This window comes from Oncorhynchus gorbuscha, linkage group LG23 (assembly GCF_021184085.1).
Source record: "Oncorhynchus gorbuscha isolate QuinsamMale2020 ecotype Even-year linkage group LG23, OgorEven_v1.0, whole genome shotgun sequence".
Taxonomy (NCBI): Eukaryota; Metazoa; Chordata; class Actinopteri; order Salmoniformes; family Salmonidae; genus Oncorhynchus; species Oncorhynchus gorbuscha.
This window is the reverse complement of record NC_060195.1, coordinates 32523312-32550126: the sequence shown is the minus strand read 5'-3', so window position 1 is coordinate 32550126 and position 26815 is coordinate 32523312. Positions and strand designations below refer to the sequence as shown.

At 45.8% G+C, this 26815-nt stretch overlaps 1 protein-coding gene across 1 annotated transcript in view; it reads right to left on the bottom strand.

Moving 5' to 3' along the window:
* Nucleotides 1–17409, bottom strand: part of LOC124011302 (dystrophin-related protein 2-like) — a 281037-nt gene extending 263628 nt beyond the window's left edge. Inside the window, exon 1 of the mRNA XM_046324529.1 lies at nt 17015–17409. The gene's annotated coding sequence lies outside the window, so the exon portion shown is untranslated. The remainder of the gene's footprint in view (nt 1–17014) is intronic.
* Between the last annotated feature and the right edge of the window lie 9406 nt (nt 17410–26815).

The following is a 26815-nucleotide window of genomic DNA, read 5'->3' as shown; positions in this document are numbered from 1 at the left end:
CAAGTCGCTTTTGGGTCCTCATTCACCTGCATAACAGTCCTGGCGTCGTGAGGGAGTTTACTTTCCAAATGCACTGTATAGACACACACACACACACACACACACACACACACACACACACACACACACACACACACACACACACACACACACACACACACACACACACACACACACACACACACACACACACACACACACACACACACACACACACTATACAAAACACCCACCCATACCAGCAAACATACACCCTCTTCCCTCCCTGCTCTTTCATAATAAGGAGTGGTAGTTTGACTTGAATGCAGAGCCTCCACACTGAGCTTAGCTCTGTCCGCGGCTCAGAGAGCAAGGCCTGCAGTGCCAGGCAGTAAATAACAGGCATAAAGTTGTCACGGGAGACAACCGGCAGACGCCAAGCCACTCAATGTTAATAGGAGAGCATCGGTTACCAGATTCTAAATAATAGCTCCCAGTCACCATGGTCGGGGTTAGGTACCCAAGGTGCATTGGATTTATAGAGTTAGCCAATTGCTTTTCTATCCCCATTCTTTCCCCCCCTATCCCCTGCCTTCATCTCCTTTCAGCCCGGGGTAAGGATGATGAAGAGGGGGCAGGGGTGATGGCTGATGTGGCTGTTCTGTACTGCTTGAGTGCACACACTTGTCTGGAGGCCAAGGGAGCAAGGGAGCGTGCTCCAAGCTACAATACCACAATCCCCTACAATCTGTGATTCTACCGGGGGGCTTGACACAGCACCGTCACGTTTTATTCGGGTCGGTTGGCTTGACTGTCTGGTGTCTCTTTTGTAGGATAGAGTGATTACAATGACGGAGGACGTGACTCTGTGCCTTTGTCTCCAGTCCCCAGGCACTGTGGGTTTGCTACACCACTATGTGTAGTTTACATGCCAGAAAAAAAGCAGCAGAGTGTCATCAATAGGATCAAGGCTGGTGTCATGTGTAATTAAATCGCAATGACACTTTGACCTCTTGACTCCACAAGGCACATCTTACTGTGCTGCATAAAGCCCCTGGCCAGGAAGGAGAACATTATTTGGAAGATGATTATTCCCAGAAGCACTACAGTACCTGACTCAGGTTGAACAGAGACATCAAGCAAGAATATGTAATGTCAGAGAGTCGGTAGATGCTCGTTATTAACACTCGGCTAGAGTTCCTGAAGACCCCAGAGAGACTAACAGTGACTGACGTTTTCAGATCACTCTCCTGAATTAAGAAAAGCTGGAGCCTCAGACACTCGTTGGCACAGGCTGTGCCTACAACTACACACCCGTATAAATAATACATGTTTAGGATCCATGCGTCTGAAAGATCGACAGTAAACAAACTGTGAAAAGAAAGCAGCTATATACTGTTCCCTGAGGAGCACTGTGCGTCTGTGGTTGACTTGAACATTACAGGGCAAATCCATTTGAATTCAATCACTTTTTGACAGTATCCCATTTGATCCCTTTCCATGCGTGTTTTCCCATGGAAGAAGTGGTCAGAAAGTCACTTTTTAGACATGAATGTTAAAACATTCAGGAGATGAAGGTGCTCAAAGTTGACCCATTTTGTCTACACCATTGTACCATGATGAGACGTCCATGTCTTCGTCACTGGAAAACAGAAACGGTTGAGTTTGATATAATTAAAGGCTTACAAACAGTGTTGTCAAACAATTGTATTCTTTTTTGAAGACCCTATTTCACGTAATCTGAGTTTTTTGCCTGTCATCTACCTATTGCAGATTCAGTCTTCCCAGCCTGGTGCAGGTCTACAATTTTGTTTCTGGTGTCCTTTGACAGCTCTTTGGTCTTGGCCATAGTGGAGTTTGGAGTGTGACTGTTTGAGGTTGTGGACAGGTGTCTTTAATACTGATAACAAGTTCAAACAGGTGCCATTAATACAGGTAACGAGTGGAGGACAGAGGAGCCTCTTAAAGAAGAAGTTACAGGTCTGTGAGTGACAGAAATCTTGCTTGTTTGTAGGTGACCAAATACTTATTTTCCACCATAATTTGGAAATAATTTCATTAAAAATCCTACAATGTGATTTTCTGGATTTTTTTTCTCATTTTGTCTGTCATAGTTGAAGTGTACCTATGATGAAAATTACAGGCCTCTCTCATATTTTTAAGTGGGAGAACTTGCACAATTGGTGGCTGACTAAATACTTTTTTGCCCCACTGTATGTGCAGTTAGCGAGCGATTCGTTCATTCTGAACGACTCTTTTAACTGACTCAAGACTCATGATTAGATTTTCTGTGTGACTCGTTCATTTTAGTTGTTTGTTTGACCTGGTTGTACTAGCTGCAATGAGTCCTACAGCAGGATTAATACACACTCCTCCATCACAGCAGCTCCAGAGACGTACTACAACCACCAACTGTCTGTCACACGCACGGAGGGAAATAGATTGTGAGCATAGAAGACAAATACATGTTGTTGCAAGCATGATTGCAATTAATTAATTATTGAATATTATGGACACAGCTTTGAAGAACCAAAACATACACAGCCTCTGCTCAACAAACTTGAACATGAATCGTTTGGGGGGGCTGCAGTTAGCGAATGACATTGTGTGCGCATGACATTGTGTGCGCATATTACCCTCACGGACGGTAGTCAAGCAACACATTCTGGCAAGAGTCGCTCACAATCTAGTCTGGTTGCAGCCACAACTAGAACTCATTTCAAATGTATCAAGAAATAATCTTATTTGTAAGCCTAGCAATCAACAAATGTACATTGTTTAAAGCACAAGGTTACACGTCTCAGTCACAAATGACAGCTCCAATAAGCCCTCTATGGTGAGCGACGTGTGAATGAGAGGCTGGTAGAATCATGATGACTCTTTTGAGTTTTCAGTTCATCATTCGCCAGTAGGAGGTCCTGCCTGCTGCCCCCTATGGTGAACGAGATGTGAACGAGAGGCTTGTAGTATCCAGTGGTGTGTATTAATTGACGACAAGTGAAGCCAGTCAGGCTTCGCAAAAAAAAACAAAAAAAAATGTTAAACATACAATAATTAATCTTTCGTCTCTCTGCGTTTCATTATTTTCCTTCAATTGGCAAGAGGCTAAATGTATCTCACCTGAGAAAGCGTCCAAGCGAAAGCATCCAAGTGCCCCTCTGTCTCTGTATGTGTAGGCCATCTACCTGATGCTCTCTGGTCATAAAGAGTATGACATTTTTGACACCAGTAGCATTGAATGCAAGGGAAGCCAGCGAGCATTTGGCCTCCCTTGATAAAAAAGTATAAAATAATAGCCAATCAGCATTGATCCAAACTGAGTGAGGTCAACTGTAAACGGTCCTGGCGCACCAAAAAAAGTGTCAAGGGAAGCCGGTGAGGATTTGGCTTTACTCCAATCACATCACATCGAGGGCAAAATGTAATTGACAGACACAACTTGAATTGTTGCATATGGTTGTGTTGTTGTCCTCCAGTGGCTTGCTAGCTAGCTAAAATGGGCACTTTTCTAAATAGAGCCATGGATGGAGAAGTAATTTGGACTTCTGGTTATACTTAATTTGCCGATATTGGTGTGCAAAAGAGCAGAAAAGTAAATAAATAAAAACTGTGGGGATGAGGTAGGTGAAAATGGGTGTGCTATTTACCAATAGATTATGTACAGCTGCAGCGATCGGTTAGCTGCTCAGCTAGCTGATGTTTGAAGTTGGTGAGGGAGATAAAAGTCTCCAACTTCAGCGATTTTTGCAATTCGTTCCAGTCACAGGCAGCAAGAGTACTGGAACGAAAGGCGGCCGAATGAGGTGTTGGCTTTAGGGATGATCAATGAGATACACCTGCTGGAGCGCGTGCTACGGATGGGTGTTGCCATCGTGACCAGTGAGCTGAGATAAGGCGGAGCTTTGCCTAGCATGGCCTTGTAGATGACCTGAAGCCAGTGGGTCTGGCGACGAATATGTAGCGAGGGCCAGCCGACTAGAGCATACAAGTCGCAGTGGTGGGTAGTATAAGGTGCTTTAGTGACAAAACGGATGGCACTGTGATAAACTGCATCCAGTTTGCTGAGTAGAGTGTTAGAAGCAATTTTGTAGATGACGTCGCCAAAGTCGAGGATCGGTAGGATAGTCAGTTTTACTAGAGTAAGCTTGGCAGCGTGAGTGAAGGAGGCTTTGTTGCGGAATAGAAAGCCGATTCTTGATTTGATTTTCGATTGGAGATGTTTGATATGGGTCTGGAAGGAGAGTTTGCAGTCTAGCCAGACACCTAGGTACTTATAGGTGTCCACATATTCAAGGTCGGAACCATCCAGTGTGGTGATGCTAGTCAGGCATGCGGGTGCAGGCAGCGATCGGTTGAAAAGCATACATTTGGTTTTACTAGCGTTTAAGAGCAGTTGGAGGCCACGGAAGGAGTGTTGTATGGCATTGAAGCTCGATTGGAGGTTAGATAGCACAGTGTCCAATGTCAGGCCGAAAGTGTATACAATGGTGTCGTCTGCGTAGAGGTGGATCAGGGAATCGCCCGCAGCAAGAGCAACATCATTGATATATACAGAAAAAAAGAGTCGGCCCGAGAATTGAACCCTGTGGCACCCCCATAGAGACTGCCAGAGGACCGGACAGCATGCCCTCCGATTTGACACACTGAACTCTGTCTGCAAAGTAATTGGTGAACCAGGCAAGGCAGTCATCCGAAAAACCGAGGCTACTGAGTCTGCCGATAAGAATATGGTGATTGACAGAGTCGAAAGCCTTGGCAAGGTCGATGAAGACGGCTGCACAGTACTGTCTTTTATCGATGGCGGTTATGATGTCGTTTAGTACCTTGAGTGTGGCTGAGGTGCACCCGTGACCGGCTCGGAAACCAGATTGCATAGCGGAGAAGGTACGGTGGGATTCGAGATGGTCAGTGACCTGTTTGTTGACTTGGCTTTCGAAGACCTTAGATAGGCAGGGCAGGATGGATATAGGTCTGTAACAGTTTGGGTACAGGGTGTCTCCCCCTTTGAAGAGGGGGATGACTGCGGCAGCTTTCCAGTCCTTGGGGATCTCAGACGATATGAAAGAGAGATTGAACAGGCTGGTAATAGGGGTTGCGACAATGGCGGCGGATAGTTTCAGAAATAGAGGGTCCAGATTGTCAAGCCCAGCTGATTTATACGGGTCCAGGTTTTGCAGCTCTTTCAGAACATCTGCTATCTGGATTTGGGTAAAGGAGAACCTGGAGAGGCTTGGGCGAGGAGCTGCGGGGGGGCCGGAGCTGTTGGCCGAGGTAGGAGTAGCCAGGCGGAAGGCATGGCCAGCCGTTGAGAAATGCTTGTTGAAGTTTTCGATAATCATGGATTTGTGTTCCCTAGCCTCAGTGCAGTGGGCAGCTGGGAGGAGGTGCTCTTGTTCTCCATGGACTTCACAGTGTCCCAGAACTTTTTGGAGTTGGAGCTACAGGATGCAAACAGCCACATCATATTTAGCTTGCATTGGTTGGACTAAATTGTTTTTGGTATCTTCTAGTTGTCTCTGTATTAGACTAAGCATGGGTGATTTGATTATATTGAAATGGTGCTGGAATAGTGGAGGCAGGAACTGTTTTCTTTGCGACTTGCGGTAACTCTCAGTGTTTCTAAATCAATTGTTGTTTAGTAGTCAGAAAATGTTGGAAACATTAACTTGGTTGACCATGCTGTAGGTCATGTAACTGTTTGTTACATTGTGACGGCCCTGAATTTTTCTGAACCGTGAAGCTTTTTTGCAGCTCCTTCCAATAGGGCGCTTTCCCTTTAATTCCCAATTAAATAGCCAGCATTAGCTGCGCAAAAGTGGGGTTGTGATGGAGACGTGAATGAGGATGTGTTCAACCCTCAGTTCCCGAAGCTTCTCTATTCCGTTGTTTTGTTACCGTAAAACGTGTGTTTTGTAGCCTAAGAGAGTTTACCCAGGATCGGATCCACTCTTTGCGTCCGTGGACTACACCTCTCCGTTCTTCGTGGCCTTTCTCCGCTGGAGATCTGTTGGCGGATTGGATTGTCTGACTGACCGACCGACTGACTACAACCTTTTTGTATGCGGTATTTCATTTGTTTTGATGTGAGGTATACTGTGATGATTTATGTAGTTAGTTGTAGTTGAGGACTTAGTAAGAGTTGATACGCTTTAAGTTCTGTGGTAAAATAATTGTTATATTGATGGTATGTTTAATACTGTGTTTACGCTACACTGAATGAACGGACAAACATTGTGTGACAAAAGTCACTTGAGTTCACTGAACTCCTTTACCAGGCTGGACTCTTTTTAGGCCCGAGGTACAGGACATTTCTGGAGGAACCAGAACTCATTGTGTTATATTATTATATGTGTGTGTAATCATTGATGTTGTTAATACAACCCACGCAAAATAATATAGTTTTTGAAGTTCTTTCCAATGTTTTAAGGGTTTATGAAAAGTTTATTTCCATCCTGACTTTTACATAAGTCCTTTGTATTGGTGTAGACTTGACGGACCAGATGGGACTCATTCCCACCCAAACTAAAAGGAGAAACCAATGTTTTCTCTGGTAGGCACAACCTACCTGGCACCCCTATAAATAATAACCTCAAGTCAAAACCGTTACATAAAAAATGGTACCCCAGATGGGACAGCTCAACATTGAGAACTAACCAAAGCAAATCTTTTGTGTGGAATTAAAACAATGGATTCACCCCAAGATAATGTGTTCATCCATGTCATACCTGTCAATGGGAATACACAGGGCCATTCTGACCATCAAGCTGATAATACCAATCATAATGTGAATGGAGATAATGGATTTGGACCAGAGCCCTAGGAATCTGAATGCTTGGTCTGGACCACAGGCCATAGGAGGTCTAACCAGTTACTCACTTATTGACATGGATCTGTGTGGAAGTACTGAGCTAGCCCTCCCTCTGACACCCAACCTTCCTCCATTGTCTGGTTTATCTCCAGAGGTTGTAGTCAAGTTGTAGTCAACTTCAAGGTGACATCCTTGATATTCGTCGGACTCAACAACATCTCCAAACTCTTATCCACCATAATTTCAAATGTCTAAGGGAAGAGCAACAACAGAGTGCCATGGAATTCAGAAACTCAATGAACACTCTAACCCACACGCTGACAGAGCTCAGTGAGAGTGGAAGATGGGAAATTACTGGTGTCATGGACAGGCAGTTTGACTACCAACGAAACCAACTCACTGCCACTCTCCAATGGCGCCTGCAACATCACCACACTGAGGTCCTCAAGGACGTTAATTCTGTTTTTTCTCCCATGGTTAACACTGTAGGCCACTTGCAGACAGAACTCTCTAATTGTGTTAAAATGTTGGATGACGTGTCTGTGGACATGGCCTCCATTAGGCACAACTCCTTACACAGAGTTTCCCTGGTGTCCACTTCATTTCAGACCACTGAGGGCCAAGCTGGCACCTCTGAACAGCCAAGACCAGGCCATGCTACAGCCACCCCTTGCAGGATGCAATCCACCATGCATCCTGGTGTTCATTTTCATGGTCAGATAACTCCCTCCCCCTCTACTTCCTCAATCCCTCCTAGCTCGTTTGTTCGTGGTGATTTGAGTAGATGTCATGTGGGGGCGATGCCCATTAAATTGCAATTTCCCACCTTTGGGAAAAAAGATGACAGTCCTGATCCGATAATGTATCTAGAAAGATGTCGTGACTTTCTTGCCCTCAATCCCCTGGCTGACGAAGAACTCCTTGCCACATTGAGGAATGTGTTGCATGGAACAGCTCGAGACTGGTGGGATGTGGCACGTCTCACCACTACCTCCTGGGCTGACTTTGAGGCCAAGTTTTCTTCTGCATTTCTGTCTGAGGACTACACAGATGAATTGGCAGACAGAGTCAGAAATTGAGTACAAAGAGAGAAAGAGAGTATCCGTGACTTTGCATACGGTTACCACTCCCTGTGCAGAAGGTGGAAACCTGGCATTGAGGAGGAAGATGTCATTTAATTGATCTTGAAGAACATCAACCCACTACTAGCCAGTCAACTCAGAGAACGAGTCACCACTGTCGATGGACTGGTTCGCTTGGGACAGCAGTTTGAGAAGGACAGAGAATGCCAACAGCAATATGACCAGAGAAAGAAACAGACACCCAAACAGTTACCCAAGACAGACCATCAACAACAGCCAGAGTCTCCAGCCAAGACCCCTCTCATGTTCTGTTGGAGATGTAGCCAAAAGGGACATTCTTCAGCTACATGTCCAAGACCGTATCAAGTAAACCCTTCCAGAAAGCACAAATCACAACAGGCCAACACACCTAACTCTCTTCGCAGGAATGACCATCCTTCTCTGGGTGCTTTAACCAGAGCTGAAACTCCAAGAGTCACTGCCTACGCCCCCCCCCATCGACATCCCCTTCCTTTCAGTTAATACCGCACCAATCAGAAGCTAAAAAGTTACATGATTGGGGTTCAAATGTGGCACTCTTCTCTGCCGTTGCTCCGGTACCACTAACCCTTGATAATCCTTCTGACGATCTCCTTTTACAGGCTGTGAGAAGAGCTCAGCTGGAACAGCCAGAGGAGTTAAGGCTGTTGGAACAGCTGCAGAATAATGCTGATGTATGTACTTCAAAGCTAGGACGCACCGGGCTCCTGAAGCACAAAATATTCCTTACACAGGAAATGCCGATCAAGCAAAAGCCATATCGTTTGTCCCCAGCGACGCTAATCATCCAAAAGGGACTCATAAATGATATGTTAACCCAAGATATAATAGAACGTTCCTCCTCTCCCTGGGCTGCTCCTGTTGTCCTCATCCCAAAAAAGACTGGTGGTCTTAGATTTTGTGTGGACTATAGGAAGATCAACAATGTTTCCCAGACTGATGCCTATCCTCTTCCCACCATCCATGAGATCCTGGAGTCATTGTCTGGCGCTGTTGTGTTCACTACCCTTGACCTCAATAGTGGTTATTGGCAGGTTGAGATGGACCAGGAAAGCAAGGACAAGACTGCTTTTGTCTGTGCTGAGGGCTTGTTTTCCTTTAAGGTGATGCCCTTTGGATTAAAGAATGCTCCTGCCACTTTCCAAAGACTCATGGAGATTGCGTTAGGTGAGCTCAAAAGGAAGATCTGTTTCGTCTACCTGGACGATATAATTATCTACTCTCAGAACAGAGAAAGACACTTTCAAGATCTTCAAGCAGTGTTGGACAAGCTAAGTGAAGCTGGTCTGACCTTGAATATGAAGAAGAGCAACTTCTGCCAAACCTCCCTGAAGTTCCTTGGCCATATTGTGTCTTTCGACGGCATTCATGTAAGACTTCCCTGTGCCAACCACACTCAAGGCCCTTCAACGGTTCCTTGGTATGGCTGAATGGTACCATCGGTTTGTGTCGAACTTCTCCCAGGTGGCAGAACCCCTCAACGCGTTGAAGCGAAAAGGAGCAAAATTCCAATGGACGGCAGAGTGCCAGACCTCCTTTGAAACCCTGAAACGACACCTCGTCACACCTCCCATTTTAGGTCATCCCAACTTTGATTGCCCTTTTGTTGTTTACACTGATGCAAGTGATGTTGTACTTGGTGCTGTCCTAGTCCAACAGACTGGACTTGGCACTGAAGAAGTGCTAGCGTTCGCCAGTCGGACATTGAATGGAGCAGAACGGAACTACTCCACAACCGAGCAAGAGTGCCTTGCAGTTGTCTGGGCTTTGGAAAAGTGGAGGTACTACCTGGAGGGAAGACACTTCACTGTGGTCACTGACCATTCCTCCCTTGTGTGGGTGTTCAAGACCAACAAACCAAGCACCAGACTCATAAGATGAGCTTTACGGTTACAACACTGTTCCAGATGCCTTGTCCAGAGCTCCTGCTTGTGATATCGGTGGCCCTCATCTTACATGTGCTACTGTCCTGTCAAGCAGTCGAGACTCGCCCAAAATGGACTTTCCCATCTCTGATGAGGCCATATGGAAAGCCCAACAGGATGATCCAGAAGTACAGGCTTTGTACCAGACTATCCTGGAAGATGGAGAAAAGATGGTCAATCCTACCACAAAGCTGACCATCATGGAAGACAAAGTCTACCGAGTTGTACAACTACCTTACAGAACACTCTACCAAATGTACATACCTGAAACTCTACGCCTTCAACTGCTTCAACATTTCCATGAAGACCCATTAGCTGGTCATTTGGGCAGGTTCAAAACCTACAAGCGGTTGCAAGCGTTACTGTCCTGGCCACATCTGAGCATGGATGTGAAGTCACACATCCGAAACTGTCAGGTTTGTCAAATGTACAAACCAGAAGGTAGAAAGCCTGCTGGCAAGTTGCAGCAAACGGTGGTTACCCGACCTTGGGAAATGTTAGGAGTGGATTTGATGGGTCCATTTCCTAGAAGCTCCAATCAGAATGTGTACATGTTTGTTTTTGTTGATTATTATTCAAAGTGGGTGGAGCTCTTTTCCCTGTGTCAGGCCACAGCAAGGACCGTCTCTAACATCCTTACGAAAGAGATCCTGACTCGCTTGGGAGTGCCTGATTACATCCTATCTGATCGAGGTTCCCAATTTGTCTCTGATCTCTTTGAGGAGACCTGCCAAAGATGGAACCTATCACCCACAGACCAATCTCACTGAGAGAGTAAATCGAACCTTGAAGACAATGATTGCTTCCTATGTAGGGACGCAGCACAAACCCTGGGACAAGCACCTTCACGAGTTTCGATTTGCCCTGAATTCTGCTGTGCAAGAGTCCACTGGAGTCACACCTGCAGAGCTGAACCTAAGTCGTCCACTTCGAGGACCCTTCGATATGGTGCTACAGCCCCAGCAGCTTACTCCAGACACTGCTTGCTATGACCAGGTAGTCCATCTCCATGACTTGAGAGCTCTTGTCTCAAAGAACATGATCGAGGCTCGACTCAAGCAGAAGAGTAATGATAAGAACAGACGAGGCATGCAGTTCCAGCTTCGTGATCGGGTGTGGCTTCGCTCTCATCCTTACTCGAAAGCTGAACAATTCTTCTCGGCCAAGCTCGCTCCTAAATGGCAAGGACCATATAGGATTGTGGAGCAGATGGGCCCTTTGAACTACCGAGTGGTGAAAGAGGACACAGGTGAAGATATGCGCGTTGTCCATGTCTCACACCTTAAGGCCTGTTACCCCTCGGCTGAGGAATTGGAGGCGATTGAGCGCCGCAAGGTCCTGGATATCTTTGAAGAGGAAAGCGAGGAGACTTTTCTTGGATTCCCAGACCCAGAAATCTCACACCTTAAGGCCTGTGACCCCTCAGCTGAGGAGCGTGAGCTCCAAAAAGTCATGAATATTTTTGTAGAGGAAAGCGATGAGACCTTTCTCGGTTTCCCCGACCAAGATGTGCCTTCCAGGGCAATGGTCGGCTTTTTCCAGGGGAGGGGGTGTGTGACGGCCCTGAATTTTTCTGAACCGTCTCAGTGCAGCTCCTTCCAATAGGGTACTTTCCCTTTAATTCCCAATTAAATAGCCAGCATCAGCTGCGCAAAAGTGGGGTTGTGATGGAGACGTGAATGAGGATGTGTTCAACCCTCAGTTCCCGAAGCTTCTCTATTCCGTTGTTTTGTTACCGTAAAACGTGTGCTTTGTAGCCTAAGAGAGTTTACCCAGGATCGGATCCACTCTTTGCGTCCGTGGACTACACCTCTCCGTTCTTCGTGGCCTTTCTCCGCTGGAGATCTGTTGGCGGATTGGATTGTCTGACTGACCGACCGACTGACTACAACCTTTTTGTATACGGTATTTCATTTGTTTTGATGTGAGGTATACTGTGATGATTTATGTAGTTAGTTGTAGTTGAGGACTTAGTAAGAGTCGATACGCTTTAAGTTCTGTGGTAAAATAATTGTTATATTGATGGTATGTTTAATACTGTGTTTACGCTACACTGAATGAACGGACAAACATTGCGTGACAAAAGTCACTTGAGTTCACTGAACTCCTTTACCGGGCTGGACTCTTTTTAGGCCCGGGGATACAGGACATTTCTGGAGGAACCAGAACTCATTGTGTTATATTATTATATGTGTGTGTAATCATTGATGTTGTTCATACAACCCACGTAAAATAATATAGTTTTTGATGTTCTTTCCAATGTTTTAAGGGTTTATGAAAAGTTTATTTCCATCCTGACTTTTACATAAGTCCTTTGTATTGGTGTAGACTTGATGGACCAGATGGGACTCATTCCCACCCAAACTAAAAGGAGAAACCAATGTTTTCTCTGGTAGGCACAACCTACCTGGAACCCCTATAAATAATAACCTCAAGTCAAAACCGTTACAACATGCAATATGTTTTGTGGACTTCGGATTGGTTGCTCTCCGGTTTTGTGATGAAACAAAGGTGTGGGTGAATTTATTCTGCCACTGTGTCTTCTTATTGTCTTGGCCTTAAGTCTATATATCACGGGTGCAAGGCGCATGAACTAACAGGATTTATAGAGCAAACAAGGTAATTGTCACAACACATAGGATGTCATATGGCTTTCCCCCCCAGTGATTTTTTTCCCCATGCACCACTACTGGTAAAGTATGACTCTTTACAGTTTTTAGTTCATCATTCACAGGTAGGGTTTCCTGCGTACTCTAGGCATTACTGATTCAAATGAACGGAATGAGCTGAACTTTCCATCACTAATGGTCAATTCTTTTCTGTTATGTATATTTCTATGTCCTTCCGGGTATCCCGTCAGTTGAGGATGCCTGGTCATTCTTTAAAAGTAACTTCCTCACCATTTTAGATAAGCATGCTCCGTTCAAAAAATGCAGAACCAAGAACAGATACAGCCCTTGGTTCACTCCAGACCTGACTGCCCTCGACCAGCACAAAAACATCCTGTGGCGGACTGCAATAGTATCGAATAGTCCCTGTTATATGCAACTGTTCAGGGAAGTCAGGAACCAATACACGCAGTCAGTCAGGAAAGCTAAGGCCAGCTTCTTCAGGCAGAAGTTTGCATCCTGTAGCTCCAACTCCAAAAGGTTCTGGGACACTGTGAAGTCCATGGAGAACAAGAGCACCTCCTCCCAGCTGCCCACTGCACTGAGGCTAGGTAACACGGTCTCCACCGATAAATCCATGATTATCGAAAACTTCAATAAGCACTTCTCAACGGCTGGCCATGCCTTCCGCCTGGCTACTCCAACCTCGGCCAACAGCTCTGCCCCCCCCGCAGCTCCTCACCCAAGCCTCTCCAGGTTCTCCTTTACCCAAATCCAGATAGCAGATGTTCTGAAAGAGCTGCAAAACCTGGACCCGTACAAATCAACTGGGCTTGACAATCTGGACCCTCTATTTCTGAAACTATCCGCCGCCATTGTCGCAACCCCTATTACCAGCCTGTTCAACCTCTCTTTCATATCGTCGGAGATCCCCAAGGATTGGAAAGCTGCCACAGTCATCCCCCTCTTCAAAGGGGGAGACACCCTGGACCCAAACTGTTATAGACCTATATCCATCCTGCCCTGCCTATCTAAGGTCTTCGAAAGCCAAGTCAACAAACAGGTCACTGACCATCTCGAAATCCCACCGTACCTTCTCCGCTGTGCAATCTGGTTTCCGAGCCGGTCACGGGTGCACCTCAGCTACACTCAAGGTACTAAACGATATCATAACCGCCATCGATAAAAGACAGTACTGTGCAGCCGTCTTCATCGACCTCGCCAAGGCTTTCGACTCTGTCAATCACCATATTCTTATCGGCAGACTCAATAGCCTCGGTTTTTCGGATGACTGCCTTGTCTGGTTCACCAATTACTTTGCAGACAGAGTTCAGTGTGTCAAATTGGAGGGCATGCTGTCCGGTCCTCTGGCAGTCTCTATGGGGGTGCCACAGGGTTCAATTCTCGGGCCGACTCTTTTCTCTGTATATATCAATGATGTTGCTCCTGCTGCGGGCGATTCCCTGATCCACCTCTACGCAGACGACACCATTCTATATACTTTCGGCCCGTCATTGGACACTGTGCTATCTAACCTCCAAACGAGCTTCAATGCCATACAGCACTCCTTCCGTGGCCTCCAACTGCTCTTAAACGCGAGTAAAACCAAATGTATGCTTTTCAACCGATCGCTGCCTGCACCCGCATGCCCGACTAGCATCACCACCCTGGATGGTTCCGACCTTGAATATGTGGACATCTATAAGTACCTAGGTGTCTGGCTAGACTGCAAACTCTCCTTCCAGACTCACATCAAACATCTCCAATCGAAAATCAAATCAAGAGTCGGCTTTCTATTCCGCAACAAAGCCTCCTTCACTCACGCCGCCAAGCTTACCCTAGTAAAACTGACTATCCTACCGATCCTAGACTTCGGCGATGTCATCTACAAAATGGCTTCCAACACTCTACTCAGCAAACTGGATGCAGTCTATCACAGTGCCATCCGTTTTGTCACTAAATCACCTTATACCACCCACCACTGCGACTTGTATGCTCTAGTCGGCTGGCCCTCACTACATATTCGTCGCCAGACCCACTGGCTCCAGGTCATCTACAAGTCCATGCTAGGTAAAGCTCCGCCTTATCTCAATTCACTGGTCACGATGGCAACACCCATCCGTAGCACGCGCTCCAGCAGGTGTATCTCACTGATCATCCCTAAAGCCAACACCTCATTTGGCCGCCTTTCGTTCCAGTACTCTGCTGCCTGTGACTGGAACGAACTGCAAAAATCGCTGAAGTTGGAGACTTTTATCTCCCTCACCAACTTCAAACATCAGCTATCCGAGCAGCTAACCGATCGCTGCAGCTGTACATAGTCTATTGGTAAATAGCCCACCCATTTTCACCTACCTCATTCCCATACTGTTTTTATACTGTTTTTTATTTATTTACTTTTCTGCTCTTTTGCACACCAATATCTCTACCTGTACATGACCATCTGATCATTTATCACTCCAGTGTTAATCTGCAAAATTGTATTATTCGCCTACCTCCTCATGCCTTTTGCACACATTGTATATAGACTGCCCATTTTTTCTACTGTGTTATTGACTTGTTAATTGTTTACTCCATGTGTAACTCTGTGTTGTCTGTTCACACTGCTATGCTTTATTTTGGCCAGGTCGCAGTTGCAAATGAGAACTTGTTCTCAACTAGCCTACCTGGTTAAATAAAGGTGAAAAAAAAAAATGAAAAAAAAAAATGATTTCCTATGGAGGATTGACAGTATAATTTTAAACATATATTGTGGACCTCCAATCATTGCCAACCATCTTTCTGACCTTGTTTGCATCACATTACAATGTCCTTCTGTAGCTCAGTTGGTAGAGCATGGCGCTTGTAACGCCAGGGTAGTGGGTTCGATCCCCGGGACCACCCATACGTAGAATGTATGCACACATGACTGTAAGTCGCTTTGGATAAAAGCGTCTGCTAAATGGCATATATTATTATTATTATAAAACTGGGGCAAAAATGTAATTTCAGAAAGTGGGGGGACATGCCCCCCCCCCCCAGTGAAAGTTGCACCCCTTCCCTACACAGACTCTCACACCTGTCAAAAGGAATAATAATCTACACATAATGGCACCATCACTATCAGCATCAGCAGCTGTAGGGGGCTGACAGTTTGTGTTCTATAAAGAAAAGTAGGAGCTAGTACAAGAAGGAGCATGGTAATTTGGAGATATGCAGCATACAGTATGCATAGAGCACTCTAAATACAGATAGCCTAGGAGTGTGAAGAAAATGCATAGCCATGAAAACCTGTCCTTGGGGCCGCTGGAAGGGAGAGGAGCTGACAATGAAACATGCTCCTAATCCCTTTAAACATGTTTCAAATGAATACTGAGCCCCTATAGCCAACAAATATTTGATACACTGAATGCAGATAAAGCACAATAAACTATAGCATCACAAAACCAATTGTATTCTGTTGATCACACATACTAGATCACCCATTCCCTCTCGGATAGGATGGTGCTCTGTAGCTCAGTTGGAAGAGCATGGCGCTTGCAACGCCAATATGGTGAGCTCAATTACCGGGACCACACATACATGACGGAAAAAACGTATGCACGACTGACTGTAAGTCGCTTTAGATAAAAGCATATGCTAAATGGCATTTCTTCATGTCACACATACAGCCTACTTTCCTGTTTATGGGCATTATTCTGTTATTACTAATGCAGCATTTGGAGCCCAGACACTTTCATATGTTCATCTCTCTTACTGAACTAAACTGCCACAAGCACAGAGAGCTTTTCGGGCTGTAGGATGATCAAAGAATGCTTCACAACGCAGCTTTATAAAGAACCTTCAAGCGCCTACTTAAGTACTGTCATCTATAAAATGGGGTAAAACACATTGAATTACAAACGGAAACTACTAGATTTTATCCCCAGTGTCTATTTATGTTTCTTCTCAATAGAGTTAGACAAACCTCTTTACCTATATATTTGAACACGTGATTAGCCTTTATATTTGAATTCACCAGTATCACAGGACATCGGGAAGCTTAATAGCCCGATACCCAAATAAGAAACATTCTCCATTGAGACTACAAATAATGAAAATGCAACATGCCATGGAAATGTGCAAATCGAATGACATGACAAATTGATCTTGGCATGTGCAACAGTTCAAATTTGGTTAAGATGCTCGCGCACATTTTTGTTTTCTGATTAAGCCGTCTGCTGCGCCCGTAGCCAAAATCACGCCGAATGGAAAGCAAGGAGTGTATTATTCTTATCTATGCAACATTGTGCCTACAATACCGAATGCTAACAGAAGCCTATATTCTGTGGTTTTATTCTGAGTCTATTGAAAGCCCGACAGTTCATCTAACCCGCACAACCGGGCACAACATCGGGCATTAGGCATGAAGTCCGAATAAAACGTTGATTTAATGTTTTCCACAAAAAATTTTACTTAACACAAAAACCGAATATGTCGTGTTATGTCTGACCTTATAGGCAATAATATAATGCAAAATACATTTACTTGCTTTCACTGGTCTAATTAAACACAAATTGTAGATATCCAGACTTGGGATGCATGTAATCTTACCTTTCTCTTGTCGGGCAGAAATTTGGCTCAGGTAGTGTCGCAAAGTGCCACGGAATAGCCTAACAGACTTGTCTCGCAGACTGAAATAACCATGAATCGGGGAAAATACGAAAATTGCGCAGAGACTGACGCGAAGATAAACATTTCAAACCGCAGAACACTACTCAGGTCAGAGAAGCGCTATAAGGCTGGAGTCTCGCTCTCATTGCTGTTGACATCAGAGACGTGCTTAAGGTGGCCCGCGCAGCTATTCAAATCAGTTCGGCGCATAAAAAAATCTGCCTTAAAAAAAATCTTACTTTTCACATCTTTCTGTCAACTTCTCGTACCAGAATGTAATATGAAATGTTGGAAATGCATATCCACTGACAGTCATCATCCATGAAAGGCTACTTTAGTTGGAGTGTCCTTGTCCTGTGATATAGCTAGTCTAACTACAGAATACTGTTTTCAAGGATCCTACGCATTCAGGCAATGTTTTCAACCTCCCTCAAAACAAGGGGCCAAACAAAACAGGCGCAGGATAGTTCCAGACACCAGGGAGACTATTGGCTCCAGAGATGGGGAAAGTGACACAGGTCTTATTTAATCCGAGAATAAGGGTGTGTGGGGTATTCACAGATTAAAAACACAATTAAAAGTCTATCAGAGCTAAACTTTCAGCTAGAAAATTGAGGTACATAAAATGAGGTATGGACACAGCAATGCTCAAATTACGGTCCCTCATTTCTTTTTTTTTTCTTTTTTTTGTAGGGAAAACACTTCATTATGATGGATTGATTGGTAAACTGTCGGTAATTCATGTGAAATGGACCATTACATTGACATTGTTATACCACTACGTTTAGTGGGGGTTGACTCATAACCTGCACGCCCCGTGGTTATATCCGCAGAGCGGGTTTATGATCATTACATGTTGTGTGGATTAATGGTGGCTGTAGAAAGGTCCATAGAGTTGGTGGAATCGTCCATTAATTCATGGACACTTGCTCACCTGGTCCAGGTGCGCTTTAAGTAGGTCAGGTGGAAATGTCAGACAGATCTCAACTCATTAAAAGGAGGGAATCGCCACCGCCCGACCTCGCTGCTTTCTCTTCCTCAACTCCGTGTGAACATGAATCAACGTAAATCCACCGAATCTGTTACATTTCATCTGTTACATTTCATCTGAACTATCTGTTGTGATTGGGAGAGCTGCCCATCAACCTGAAAAGATGAAATCGGAAACGTTCTGATTATTTGCTGAATTGATCAATCCTGATATCAAATTGATTGAGATTGTAGAATGAATCATTTATAGTTTATTGATTTATTTGTATTATTATTCTCATGCTTACGATGAATATTTGAGCCTAAATTACTCAATGACAATTCCTGTTGAATTCTTATTGAATGATTATGATTTGACTTTTGATTATGAATTTGATTGGATACATGTTGTTCTGTTTCCTTTGTCATGCAGCACAGACAAACTGCCCAGTAAATATACCACTTTGTGGTTAAAGGAATTCTTGCCTCAGGTCTCATCCATTCCTTTGTCACCTGACCCATGACCACCTGTTCACCTTTACTACTGTCAGTCATCCTACCTGTCCAGCTATCCACACAGATTACATTAATCGTTCAAAGGTCCTTCGAAACGAATAATGACTGAACCAAAGGGAGTTGACCTGACCACCACTCCACATGGACCTGACCTGTCTGCATTTCTTTCCCAATCTGCTCCTCTGGTACATCATGGCACACAGCCCCCGAAGGCTCCGAGGTCAACAGCCAACACGGAGCACGGGGGACAGGCTGCTCCGCCAATGCCCTCTATGCCAGTGACACCAGTTAGCATTCCTCCTCCATCTAGCCAAAGCCCCTCTCCTTCGCCTTTCTGACAATTACCAACAACGGCAAATCGTTCCTCTCGTCCAGGGCCTGGGCCAGGCCAGTCATCAACCATCAGGTGGGGAAGCTCTCACTCAAGTCAGGCTGCCACCAACAGAGGGTCTGGGATAGTAGGGGACAGGCCCAATGAGGCCACAGTGAGCTCATCAGCAGTCCCGGATTTATCCTTCACGCAACCATAAGAGGGAGCCAACATCATGAAACTGTTAGTAGCCTCAGCCTATGCAATTCCCAGACCAAAGTTGCCATACTTTAAGAGCAGAGAGGGATTTTGTTCCTTTTGGAAATGGCATTGAGAGCCTACTGGGTATTCACAGTCATCTGTCAGAATGCTACAAATACCAAGTACTGATGGATCACATGTAGTTTCCCAGTGCATACAAGCTGGCCAAATCCTTTATGAACTCCGACAACGCTCTCCATGCCCTGAAAGCAAGATATGGTGAGCCACGCCAGCTAGTCCAGAATGAACTAAACAACATCCTGAACACATCTCCAATCAAAATGGGAGACCATGCTGCCTTCCAAGAGTTCTCCCTTGCTGTCCAATCCCTGACCTCGATGTTCAAATTCGTTGAAGGACAAGACGGGAACGAGCTGAAATGTGGCTACCACGTGGACAGGCTTCTTAGCAAGCTTCCAGCCTACCTCAGAGACAGTTTCGTTGAACATTGTTTGAACAAGGGCATCCTGAAAGAGGGCTCGAGAAGCACCTATGCTCCCAGAGACCTGGCAGCATGGTTGCAGGGGTGAAGAGCATCGCTCACCAGGCCACAATCTCAGCCACAGCCTCAGGAATAAGGAAGGAGTTTGAACGCAAGGAGGGTCATAAAAGGCAAAATCCCACCACCATGTACTTAAATAGGGAAGCCGGGGAGGAACCCGGAAGGGAGGAGCCCGGGAAGAAGACCTCTCTCAAGAGTAGACAAATGTGGGAGTATATGGAAAAGAATGATCTGATTAAAGCCAATCAGCATGCTTATCGCAAAAAAACATTCCACGACCACTGCATTGGTTGACATGACTGACCAGTGGCTCAATGCTATGGATAATGGCAGGTTTGTAGGTGTACTATTTTTAGATTTCAGTGCAGCATTTGATTTAGTGGATCATGAAATTATTTTGACAAAATGAATGCATTATGGTTTTAAGGAGGTAGCATTGAATTGGGTACAGTCTACCTATATCAATGGTTCATTTTCTTCCCCTAATGTGTTAAACTGTGGAATACCGCAGGGCAGCTGCCTTGGGCCACTTCTCTACTTAATATACACCAACAACCTTCCCTATGCCTTGGTTGAAACTCAAGCTACTATATTTGCAGATGATACTACAATTTATGCAGCAAGACAATCGGTTCAACAGGTACAGCAAGTTTTGCAAGGAGATTTGGAGATTATCAGGAAATAGGTTTGCCAAAACAAACTTGCTTTAAACACCAAGAAAACCAAAGTTATGTTGGTCTGTTCAACTAGGAAAAGGCCAAAACAGCATGGGATACAATTAAGTATGGGAGGGGTACAAATTGAATAAGTGGCAGAAACCAAACTACTGGGAATGCAGCTAGACAACTGCTTATCATGGTCGTCTCAAATAACTAATCTATGTAAAAAAAAATATTAAAACAGCATGCATAATCAGAAGGCTAGCTAAATATTTACCAGGGAAAATCCTTCAGAAAATAACACAGGCATTGGTTGAGAGTCAAGTAAACTATTGTTCGGTGGTCTGGGGAAATGCATCATCTAGTGAAGTTAGGAGGCTGCAGAATGCACAGAATAAAGCAGCAAGGATTGTTTTAAGGTGGAGATATGGTTCTTCTGTTGCAGTCATGCGCAGTGTTCTTGGTTGGTCATCAATCGACAAGATAATTGAAAAAAACATGCTTATCTTAGTTTATAATATACATAATTTAAAACGGCCAAGTTCTATTTACAATGGTATTCAGTTGGTAAGAGACAGACATTCCGTAAATACTAGGAATAGATTGTCCACCATCTATGCGGTATCCAGACAGAAAAAATAAATGGGCTAAAGAACATTTCGATTTAGAGCAATAACGAAATTGAATAAATTAACTGAGCAAACTAGAAACCTTTCAATATATAAGTTTAAACATTATTTAAAAATTTAAATATAGTATATAGAAATGTTGTGGGACTATAGTAGATGAAGAATCCATTTTTTTTAGATTGATTATTTATTGGGTCATTATGCTAGTGTATTATGTATGTTTGTAATAGTGTGTTATATGTGAAAGTGTGTTTGTATTATAAATTGTATTTTAATGTTAAGGACTCTTGGAAGATTAGTCCAAATGGGGACTAAAAGAGATCCTAATAAAATAAAATAAAAATCAAATCAAGAGCAAGAACATCAAATTCCAGCCTTACTGCCCTATTTCCTTGGCTCATACCCCAGGGTACAAAAGCTCACTCAACCCCAATTGAAGGCCTGGATAACTTCAGGCGAGCGATGCTACAAGTGTGCTCATATCCATAAAGCGGAGACCTGCACATTGAGGAAACCCTGCAATCGCTGTGAGGAAATCCATCTCACAGTGTTGCATGATGTAATTCCCCAAGCACCAAAGGAGCAGATTATGCTCATGGTAGGAGCCGCAAAGGAGCTCTACCTCAACCAGCAGAACCAGTCTCCAATGGTAATGTTTAAGGTGGTTAAGGTCACTCTGCAAGCGAAAGGAGGAGCATGGATACATTCGCCGTTCTAGATGATGGGTCTAAAAAAAACAATCATTCTCCCAGCTGCCGCCCGGCAGCTAGACCTGGAAGGAACCCCCGAGACCCTTAACCTCAGAACGGTGCATCATGTTGTTATCCAAGTGAAAGGATCTGCCGTGATCTTCTGCATTTCACCTTCAGGATAGAGGGACGTGGCCTATAACATCACCAATTCCTTCATGGCCTGGTGAGTGGTGAGTGTTCTACAGAAGCAATATTCTAATCTCAGAGGATTACCTCTTCCTAACCTGGCCAGGGTTGCACCACTCATCCTGATTGGGTCAGACCACCCACATCTCGTCATCCCAGCGGAGACAATACAAGCTGGACCAGAAGGAGGGCCCGTTGCTGTCCATACATCCTTGGGTTGGGTTGTGCAAGGTTCAGCCCATCTACTTCTCTCCACCAAAGCTGTAGTCACAGCAAGTCCTCTTCACAAGAAGCAGTTCAGCTCTATCTCCTTGTCCAGCCACTGACCTCCTACGGAATGTGGAGATGCTCTGAAAGATGGACACCTCCAACCGGAAGCTACAGGAGGTCTCCTGCTTGAAACATGACTCCTATGCATTAAACCTCCCGGAGTAGCGCACCACCACCACTGAAATGGATGGCGTTCAGAGGTACGCAACCCTGTTGTTATGGGTGCCCAACCATCCTCCTCTGGCAACCATGACACGGGCTGTACACCCGCTTCACCAATATGACAGCTCATGAAGAGGGAAACCCACTAAGCGAATCCTGGTATCTCCCTCACCATCTTATCCAGCAACACGCTGGGAAGTAAAGACTTCAACTGTTCATTCCAAGCCGCTGGACAAAGCCTGAATGATTGTCTACTCCCCGGACCAACCTTAGGTCCTTCCTTGTTTCAGTGTCCTTCTCCCGTTCCGGCAGCACTCCACAGCCATCAGTGGAGACATCAAAGCCATGTTTTATCAGATTAGTCTGCTGCCTTCTGACACCACACTCCTCTGGTTCATATGGCAATATATGGAACAAGAAGCAGAGCCCAACATCTATGAATGGCCAGTCCTCCCATTTGGGACCACATGCAGTCCTTGCTGTGCCATATACACTCTGCAGAGACACACACGGGAGAACCCAGACAGTGACGCAGAAGTCTGGGATTCAGTGGAGAATGCCTTCTATGTGGATAACTGCTTACAGAGCGTCCCATCCACTGTGGAAGCGAAAGCACTCCTTGATAAAGTCTGGAATCTCCTGTCCAAAGGGGTATTCAAGGTCAAACAGTGGGCGAGCAACAGAGCGGAGGTTATCCAGCACCTCCCGCCACAAGCCAGGTCAAGTAGCAGTGAACTATGACTTTCGCAGTCTGGTGCTAGCCCACAAGAGCCCACTCTAGGACTGAGATGGAGCTGTGTACCGGATACCGCGGGCTACAAGCACCACTCAGCCCTGAGAACCGAAACCCCCACTCTGCGCACCATATATCGGACCCTGGCCAGTCAATATGACCCCCTCAGGTATATCCTGCCATACACAACCTGGGCCAAAGTCTTAGTCCAGGACCTGTAGCAGACCAAGAGGGACTGGGATGAACAGATCCACCCGGCTGACCTAGTGGAACGATGGCTCTATTGGGAAACAGAGTTGTCGGAGCTATCTAATGTCCAGATGCATGGTGTATGTGGCACCCTGTGCTGACCACATGTAGTTCCAGGCTTGATCCCAGTTGTTCTGTGATGCTTCGGAGCGCGCTTATGGGGCAAGTGGAGGATACGGCAGGCCACACCCATGTCTATTTTGTCATGGCCAGGTCCAGGGTCGCACCCAAGAAGCAGTTGTCAATGCCTAGGCTGGAACTCAGCGCTGCCCTTTCCGGAGCCCGGTTGGCCTTGTGAGTTGAGCTCACCTTGCCAATCCAAAGGGTCGTCTACTGGAGTGATTTGACCATTGTACTGACCTGGCTCAAGTCGGAGTCCTGCAGGTATAAGGTGATCCCCTGTACTCTGCATTGTGTAAATCCAAGACCTAACAGAAGTCAAGGACTGGTGGTATGTTGACAGTGTAAACAATCCTGCTGATGACATCACTCGTGGTAAAACCCTTAAGGAACTGGCACAACCCCAACGCTGGAGCTTGGGACCACCATTCTTGTACCAACCAGAGAAAGAGTGGCCGACAGCCCCCAGGCCGCAACCAACTGAAGCTCATGAGTTAAAGAAGTCTGCCCAATGCTACAGCATCTCTACGAAGCCAACAGCTCTCCCTGACCCGGCGCACAATCCCAGACACTGCAGGATCTGATCGCCGCCACAAACCAGACCTCAGATGGGGTAGCTTCCATACCCACTTCACCTGCTGCAGAAACACTACTCCTACAGCATGCACAAGCAGTCAGCTCCCCTGAGGAGCTAAAAGCTCTGAAAGCTGGTAGGGAAGTGGCTAAGGACAACAGTCTTCTCTCTCTACCCCAGAGTAACACAACATCCTCAGAGTGATTAGAGTCAGAGGGAGGCTGTGCCAAGCAGAAGTCTTGGATCTCAATGCTATCCACCCAATTATCCTTGACTCCAGACACCCTCTCACCAGCCTCCTCATCAAGAGTTATGATGAGAGGCTTCTCCACCCAGGGCCAGAGAGAGTCTATGGGGAGATGAGGCATATGTACTGGATACTTGGAGGACGAGGAGCCATTCATAAGCACAAATACGGCTGCATGGAATGTCAGAGATGACAGGCCAGAGCAACTGTGCCCAAAATGGCAGATTTACCCCCTGCTCGCTTGCGCTTTCTCAAACCTCCCTTCTGGTCAACAGGAGTAGATTGCTTTGGCCCTTTTATGGTCAAGTTAGGTCGTCAAGTGGAAAAGCGCTGGGCAACTAGATGTGTCCACCTGGACATACTGGAGAGTTTGGATACTGAAGCATTCCTCATGGCCCAACGGCGGTTTATCTCCCGACAGGGGAAACCTTAGGAGATTCTGGCTGACAGAGGCATAAACTTCAAGGCAGAAGAAGCCAGGTTGGAGGAAGCTTTCCAAGCAATGGAACCAAGCCTCCAGGATCAACTGATGGACCAACAAATCTCCTTCAAATTTAACCCTCCAGGAGCTCCTCATTTTGGAGGACCACCTTACGAGTCGTTCTGGGACCACCTTACGAGTCGTTCTGGGGGACCAAACTGTCACTGAAGCTGTCTTGCAGACCATCCTGATAGAGGTGGAAGGGATACTGAACTCCAATCCATTGGGATATCTCTCTGGTAGACATCGCTGACCCCAATCCGGTTACACCGAATCTGCACTTGATGGGGCACTGCGATGCTTCACTTCCCCAAGCCATGTATGCTGATACCAACCTCGTTGGGGATACAGCCAGATCTTGGCTGACCATTTCTGGGCCCGATTAATTTGGGATGGCCTACCAAGCCTACAGCACAGAGGGAAATGGCGGAAAGAAACGGCCAGCCTGGAAACTGGCCAAGTAGTCATGATAGTGGACCCTTAACTGCCTTGAGCCTCCTGGCTGGCGGTCCATATCACCAAGACCATGCCTGGGACTGACGGTCAAGTTAGATCAGCGGAGATCCAGGTAAAGAACCAGACATATGCCCGGCCAGTTGCTCGACTAATTCCTCTCCCTGAGAAGACAGAGGAGGTAGAACAATGAGCCTTTTGAGGAGTGTGGAATTTAACACATTTCCGGGGTGGCTGTAGAAAGGCCCATGAAGTTGGTGGAATCGCACTTTAATTCATGGACACTTCCTCAGCTGCGCCAGGGGCGCTTTAATTAGGTAAGGTGGAAATGTCCGACAGATCTCAACTCATTAAAAGGAGAAAATCGCCACCGCTCGCTGCTTTCTCTTCCTCAACTCCGTCTAATCCAGAAATTTTTACCGTTCATATATTTATTTATTTTTTCCTCAACTTTTTCACTCTGGACGCTTTATCTGGACACGATTCGTCAGGACCTCCAACAGCCGAAGCTAAGTAGTAACATTAACATGATGCCTTCTAATTGTAGTCGCTGTATTCGCCTTACGGCGAGGATAGCTGTGCTACAAGCCCAGCTTCAGACGCAATCGTTAGGCAAGGGTAATTTGAGTGTAGGAAAGGATGAAACCGCGTCTGTGCCACCAGTAAGTACAGATAGTAGTATAAATCCCCTGGCACAGTCCCCGCAGCCGGACAACTTTCTCACGGTTTCTGGAAGGAAATGCTGTAGGAAAGCTCAACCGGTGTCGCTCATTCAGCCGACAGAAACTTTCAACCGGTTTTCCCCATTAAGCAGCGGGTCGGAGTCAGAGGCCGAGTCTTCTCTGGTCTCTACTCCTCCCGTTACGGGGTCTGGGACGCCGAAGCTTCCCACCATTAGCTCTGACAAATTGAAAACTCTAGTCATTGGCGACTCCATTACCCGCAGTATTAGACTTAAAACGAATCATCCAGCGATCATACACTGTTTACCAGGGGGCAGGGCTACCGACGTTAAGGCTAATCTGAAGATGGTGCTGGCTAAAGCTAAAACTGGCGAGTGTAGAGAGTATAGAGATATTGTTATCCACGTCGGCACCAACGATGTTAGGATGAAACAGTCAGAGATCACCAAGCGCAACATAGCTTCTGCATGCATATCAGCTAGAAAGATGTGTCGGCATCGAGTAATTGTCTCTGGCCCCCTCCCAGTTAGGGGGAGTGATGAGCTCTACAGCAGAGTCTCACAACTCAATCGCTGGTTGAAAACTGTTTTCTGCCCCTCCCAAAATATAGAATTTGTAGATAATTGGCCCTCTTTCTGGGACTCACCCACAAACAGGACCAAGCCTGGCCTGCTGAGGAGTGACGGACTCCATCCTAGCTGGAGGGGTGCTCTCATCTTATCAACCAACATAGACAGGGCTCTAACTCCTCTAGCTCCACAATAAAATAGGGTGCAGGCCAGGCAGCAGGCTGTTAGCCAGCCTGCCAGCATAGTGGAGTCTGCCACTAGCACAGTCAGTGTAGTCAGCTCAGCTATCACCATTGAGACCGTGTCTGTGCCTCGACCTAGGTTGGGCAAAACTAAACATGGCGGTGTTCGCCTTAGCAATCTCACTAGGATAAAGACCACCTCCATTCCAGTCATTACTGAAAGAGATCATGATACCTCACATCTCAAAATAAGCTACTTAATGTTAGATCCCTTACTTCAAAGGCAATTATAGT